The 6289-nt window shown below is 40.1% G+C and overlaps 1 non-coding gene across 1 annotated transcript; it reads right to left on the bottom strand.

Annotated features, from left to right (window-relative positions):
* Window positions 1–316: 316 nt before the first annotated feature.
* Window positions 317–388, bottom strand: trnaq-uug (transfer RNA glutamine (anticodon UUG)). Its single transcript has one exon. It is a non-coding gene; the product is annotated as a tRNA-Gln (tRNA).
* Window positions 389–6289: the final 5901 nt, after the last annotated feature.

Genomic DNA, 6289 nt, shown 5'->3' with positions numbered 1-6289 from the left:
AAATTAATATATTTTAGGCCTCTGAGGTTGGATTAGAAAGAATGGTGTAAGCTGTCATATTTAACAAGAACATTTAAGTAATAAAACTAAAACAAATACAAGTCTGTGCTTCGTTACTAAAGGTTTCATGCAAAATACATCTTGAGATATTCATTTGAAGAGCAATCCATAATTATAACGGTAACAGCAGTTACTTCTTTAGGTAGCCTGTTTGCAGATGATAGTGGAGAAACTGACATATTGTCAGATTTTGCATTTAATTCTTCTAGAAACAACACAGACGTTTATCCATAAACAATGGTACTTTAAAAGGACGAGGTCCCACCGAGATTTGAACTCGGATCGCTGGATTCAAAGTCCAGAGTGCTAACCATTACACCATGGGACCAACCACATACAAACTGCCTGATCCACAGTCTTTATAGAGAGTTGCTACAACTAAATAACCATATTTATTTTATTTATATGTGTCATTTCTCGTTAGCAGCATCACTTCTCTGGTTATATATGTTAACAAGGGGTATAGGGTTATAAGAGAGGTTAAACTCCACACTTAATGGTACCCCGTGTTTCGCCTTTGCTAATTAGATATCGAAAGCTAACCTAGCTAACTCGGATAAGCTAACGGAGCTCGCTGTATGTGAGATACGTCAGCGTCGGAGTGCCAAATATGAGATAGCTTGTTGTTAACATAGACCTGCATTTACAGGTTCACGGTCTACCATGTTACTCTAACCTACAATGCCTTGACAAATACATTACAAGAGGTCTGGGAGTCTCATTACTTTCGCGATACTACTACTACTAGCTAGCTAGCTACGCGTTATCCGATTCAGCTTCGCAAAATAAAAGCTTTGTTTTCAAAATAAAGGTTTGAATTAGATAACTGCTAAGAGGTGTCCGTCAGTAGGCCTATAACGTATTTGGAACTATTTTGTAAAGGCTTTAGACTAAATATTGTGCAGCAACATTTTAATAACAGTTCTGTAACTGATTATTTTTGTGAAAACAATATTCAGCTGTAGGTAGGCCTATGCTGAAAACTAAACCATAATTCAAAGCTACACTTGTTTTGAGTGTTGTTCAAGCCCAGCTGTTTTCCAGGGTCTCACTCCAGCTCCAGTTGACAGGGTTGAGTGATATAAGGAGTTATATGACGTCAGTCATCTAAAATACGATGATATAAGATTTTTTATGATTGTTTATTCTTTGTTGATGAGAAACAAAGAAGGCACCACTTTGATGTAATTGCCTGGAGCTAGCTCAGCTGGTTGCACAGCAGTAAGACCTAGGTGTCAATGGCAGGCACTTGGGATTCATGGCTGGGCAATTTTGAAAAATGCCACACTGTTGAGATTTAGCATTGTAGAATTGTTATAGCACAGGGACCTGTGTGTGATAGTACATAAGTGGGTGATAAATGGCCGTTGTCCCTCAAACTCCCAGAAGAGGGAACTAGAGGGGCTTCAATAGACCGTACTAGTCCTCTTCAGAAGTCAGATCTCCATATTGTAGCTCCCAGCAACTCTCCAGAGGAAAATTATAGGAATGAAAAATCAGAGTCAGTTTCACTGTATCATTAAATTTACAACTGGGTCATGTAGTTGGAGTCCAAGAACACCACCCACCCCCTTCTTGTCTACCTTTTGAGTAATTATAAAAAGAAAAATAACCTTTGGTCTCTTAAGTTAATATTTGAAGAAGACAAAAGAATTCCAGCAATGCTCAAAACTCAGCATTCTGTAACAAATCTTTGAAGATAGGAAAGAGAAAACTCATGAGGTCCCTCAGTAGTGATACTAAACCATATGTTACATGTTAAAACAACTTCTGTAAGCATGGAATGAATGTGTATTATTTGTTTTTATAATTAGCTTCTTTCTTTCTTTTTGTTGGTCTCCTGCAAGCATCCCCTGAGGTAAATGTCCTCAAAGGTTTGTCATTTATTCCCTGTGAGGAACTGTGCTGTTTACATCACCTGCTGTACAGCTGAGACACCATACAGTGATGCAGCTGTTACAAATACTCTTGATGTAGCACATGTGGATGCTTCTTAGGATTTGTGGAATCATGCTAAATTCCCATGTTACTTCGTATTGTTGACCCAAAGAAACTTGAAACTGCTGACTCTCTCCACTTAAGGCATATTGCTGAGGTTGACAGTGTTTACTCCTTGTCTTTGCCACTTTCTGTAGGTGACAATTATCTCTTTCACCTGGTTGTCCTGGCACCATATCAATGGGTCTCACTTCTGCCATTTTGTGAACGACACTGACAAAGTTTTTGTGCAACACAAAACCAGGTTACTTCTTAACCTCTGTTTAGAAGTAGCTGCCTAAAATATCTGCTTGGCCTCCTACCGCAATTATATTTTTGAAACCTGCTATTGTGTGTGCACATGTCTGAATTATACAAATATATACACTCACAAATACACTCACCAGCCACATTATTAGGTACCCCAGTATAATTGTATGCAATTCTGTGCAACACTTCTGCCTTAACATCTGTGTTTATGAAGCTCAAAATGGTTTAGTTTTTGGTGAAATTGTCATAGATGTATAAATTCAATTATGATGTTTGTTGCTGAGGTCATAGTTAAAGGTGGTGTTATGCTGGACTACATTATATTCAGAGGTGTTCCTAATATTCTGACCTTCTCATGTATGTAGCTGGGGAGGACAAAAATATAGAGACACCTAATAATTGAGTTTACACATTTAGATTAGATTAAATTCAGCTTTAATGTCATTACCCATGTACAAGTACAAGGCAACAAAATGCAGCTTAGCATCTAACCAGAAATGCAATAACAGCAGTGCAGAGTGTGCAGTATCTACAGTCTGTACAGTCAGAACTAATTTACTGATGGATATGTACAATTGATATCTACAGTAAGATACTGTATGCAGGGTAATGTAAGATATACAACAGACTAAGATTGAAATTACAAGTAATAGACAAGGTAAATTAAGCTTATGGAACCCTAGTGCAATGGGATGAGATGGATTGAAACAGTGAAGAATAAGAAGATAATAAGTTGCATGAGTGAACAGTTCAATGGATGTAAATAGTGCAAAGATAAAGATAATGGCAAGTTCACCAAAAACCGAAACATTATGAGCTTAATAAACACAGATGTTAAGGCGGAGTGTCGCACTGAAGTGCATACAGGTGTACCTAATAAAGTAGCCAGTGAGTGTTTATTACTGTATAGTAAATAATGTTTCAGAAATCAGGATAGTGCTAAAAGAAGCCAGAAATAAAAGAGAATAAAATAATAATCATATTTCTTCTTCCATAAAACTCAAGAACCTGCAGTACACTAAATGGTTACAGTGATAGCTGTGGTGTAATTTTCAAACTGATGAAAGCGGGGCTGTGCTGTGCCACAAAGTTACATGTGATCAGGAATTACTAGTGTGGGCTTAGCGTGCAGTCTTGGGGGGGAAATGGAGGAAGTGCCCAACTTCACCATCAGTGGTTTGCATATCAGCAAGTCTAGGATTCAGCTGGACATGATGGTGCTAAAACATGGTCCCTGAATAACAGGAGGGAGTAGGGGCAGGGAAGTGTGGAGTTATGGTGACAACATCTTCAATTGATCTATTTGCCCCATGGAAACTGCAGAGAGTGAGCATTGCTTGGGGGAAGTGAGTCTATGCGGGTTTTGATCAGTAGCCCAAGACATCTCATGATGATGGACATGAGTGGGCAGGATTTCCTGGGTTTCTTCAGAACAACAGGACTGCACATTGTTATTGTACTGAAGCATTAAAAACTGGAGCAGTCATGGACTAAATGCATCCAGGAGGACATCTGCCAGCTTAGCGGCACAAGCTGGCCAGAGATGTTCTCAGGTGCTTTAAGTGTGTTAGAGCAGCTGAAGGCTCTCAAATGTGTGTAAGATGTTTTCAACTCTTTTGGCAGGGATACAGATTCATGTGACACATATGGTTTCCCTTTGTGCCTTTGCGATTGTCCTCAGAGTGCCAGAGCTGCTCCTCATGAAGGTCTGTTGACCTATAGTTATTACCTTGCTATTTAGTCTTAGAACACATTAGCTGTATTTTGCACAATAGTCAAATCTCTATGTAATTCCACTCTGTACAAGTAACTTCAGCAAATTATTTTTAAATATTTTAGTTAATCCTATTGTAAATAGAATAACAAGGTTAAAATATACATGCCCTGTAAATCTGCAGCCACATTACTGCTTAGATCTGCCTGATTAATATGTGTTCAACTGATGTATACATATCCTGAACAGTCCCTTTGCATTAGCTTGAAGTCAACCAGGCTGTCCTCAAGGTATATGCCAGTATAAGCTGTTACTATTCAAGTTATTTATGCCTCTGCAGCAGTGCCGCAAAAATTAAGTTATGTAGTTTTAGTGGGTCAAGTGTTTCTGATTTATGATTTCCACTCTCCTTTTCCAAACAGCAAGCCAGCCCACTGTGAAGGGCTGGAGCATCTGAGGACACAGAATGGCTGGGCCAGAATACATGTCTGACCTGAGCGTTGTGGAGCCAAATAAATCCCTGTTAGCAGAATGGCTTGGTCCAGAACTGGTGCCAGACTTGGAAACCACCCAAGCCACAGGACAAGGATCAACTCTCCATGACCATGAACCTAACACCCACACACTGTACTAGCAGTTACTGCACATGAGGATTATGACACATATCTGGTGCTAGAGGGCTCAGCATATGCTAATTCTGAGGTTAAGACAGAATATAAAACTGGACATGAATAATTTGGTGGTTGACAGTGAGCTTTGCACATGTGTGTTTGGGTTTTATGGTGTGACCCTAATTGCTGAGTGTCTGTATTCTTTAGCCACATAGTGGGTAGGCTACAGATTGTAAAACTGTCTCATGTGAAATAAACTATTTATTATTATGAACTATTATTTTGTTTATTGTTAAATGTCTTGTTGTTTGGAGGCAAGACAGCCTTGGCAGGGCATTCAGAACAGCATTGTACAACATAGCTCCAGCATTGTACTGAGTGTTAGATCAATGCAGGGGATAAATGGCTTGTGAGTGTTCCAAAATACCTGATACACATTTCAACGGGAATGATTAGCTTGTTCATAAATATTGTATGAGTACTGTGAGAGGGGTAGGCTAATCAACTATGGCTTCAGTCTATACCTTTTTTGTTATTGCTTTGTTTTTGACATTAACTAAACTGTTTAAGCATTTTAAGGCATTGTTGTTCAAGGTTAGGGTTAAATACATTTTTTTTCAAACTAAATAAAAATCAAATCAAGATAGCACAAATAGGTTACACAGGAGATGGAACAGAAATAATAAAACCGTAGTTGTTTAAAATATGGGCAAAATCTAAGACTTTATGCAAAAACACATGCCTAGGTCTTATTTAATGTGCACTGCTTGAAAGGCAACTTTATGTAATAAGCAAATTGACAATTATTTGCAATGCGTACTCTCTTGAGAGTACGCACTATGGCGCACTCTCTTGTACACACTCTCCTGAGAGTACACACTGTGTACTCCACTGCACAACTCCACCTCGTTTTCAGTTTGCAGCAGGAGTGAAGAATGACTGAGGATGGGCCCATCGCCCCTTCGCCGACAGTGCGTTCAAGCAACAGCGAGTGGACAAATCTTACTTAAATCGCGTAGTGGAGTTGTTTAATTATGTAATTTTAGCATACTCGGCAATCTCTCGTGCCTCACAAATGTATGGCAACACCGCCATGCCTCGGCGCTGCTTGCCAGCCTACCACTGTGCTGCAGAGTAGACACACCCCTCCATGCTTCACTGCACGCATTAGCAAAGGGGCAAAGAAATAATGAAATAAAACGCAAAAGGGGGGGGGGGCGACGACAGTGTTAATATTATTATCAACTGCTTGATATCAAAGGTGATGGTGTTACATCTTATTTAAATCTCAGATATCGGGCTGTGGCTGCGAAACAAAGACACTGCGGTACGTGACAAAATACAACCTCAACGAGGCGATGCCCACCTACTGAGACTCTTCGCTGTATCTAATGGTAGCGCGGTAAACCCCACACTCGGCGGTGCCCCTTGGTTCAAATATCAGAGAGGGAACGATGTTGCTTTAAACCTCACGCGGTCAGAGTTGTTTACCTCTTCGTTACCTCTGACGTCACGACACACCCCTGTTTGAGGGGTCGGCCCTCCACGTTATGAGCATAGGAGTCGGCCAAACAAAGCCGGGCTGAACGGAAATGTCACCAACCACAACACGGGATACACGCCAAGCCCACCTGTGATTGGTTACCGGAGGGGCTGG

Source organism: Monopterus albus, unplaced genomic scaffold (genome assembly GCF_001952655.1).
Source record: "Monopterus albus unplaced genomic scaffold, M_albus_1.0 scaffold18.1, whole genome shotgun sequence".
Lineage (NCBI taxonomy): Eukaryota > Metazoa > Chordata > Actinopteri > Synbranchiformes > Synbranchidae > Monopterus > Monopterus albus.
This window is presented reverse-complemented; position numbering and strand designations above follow the sequence as displayed.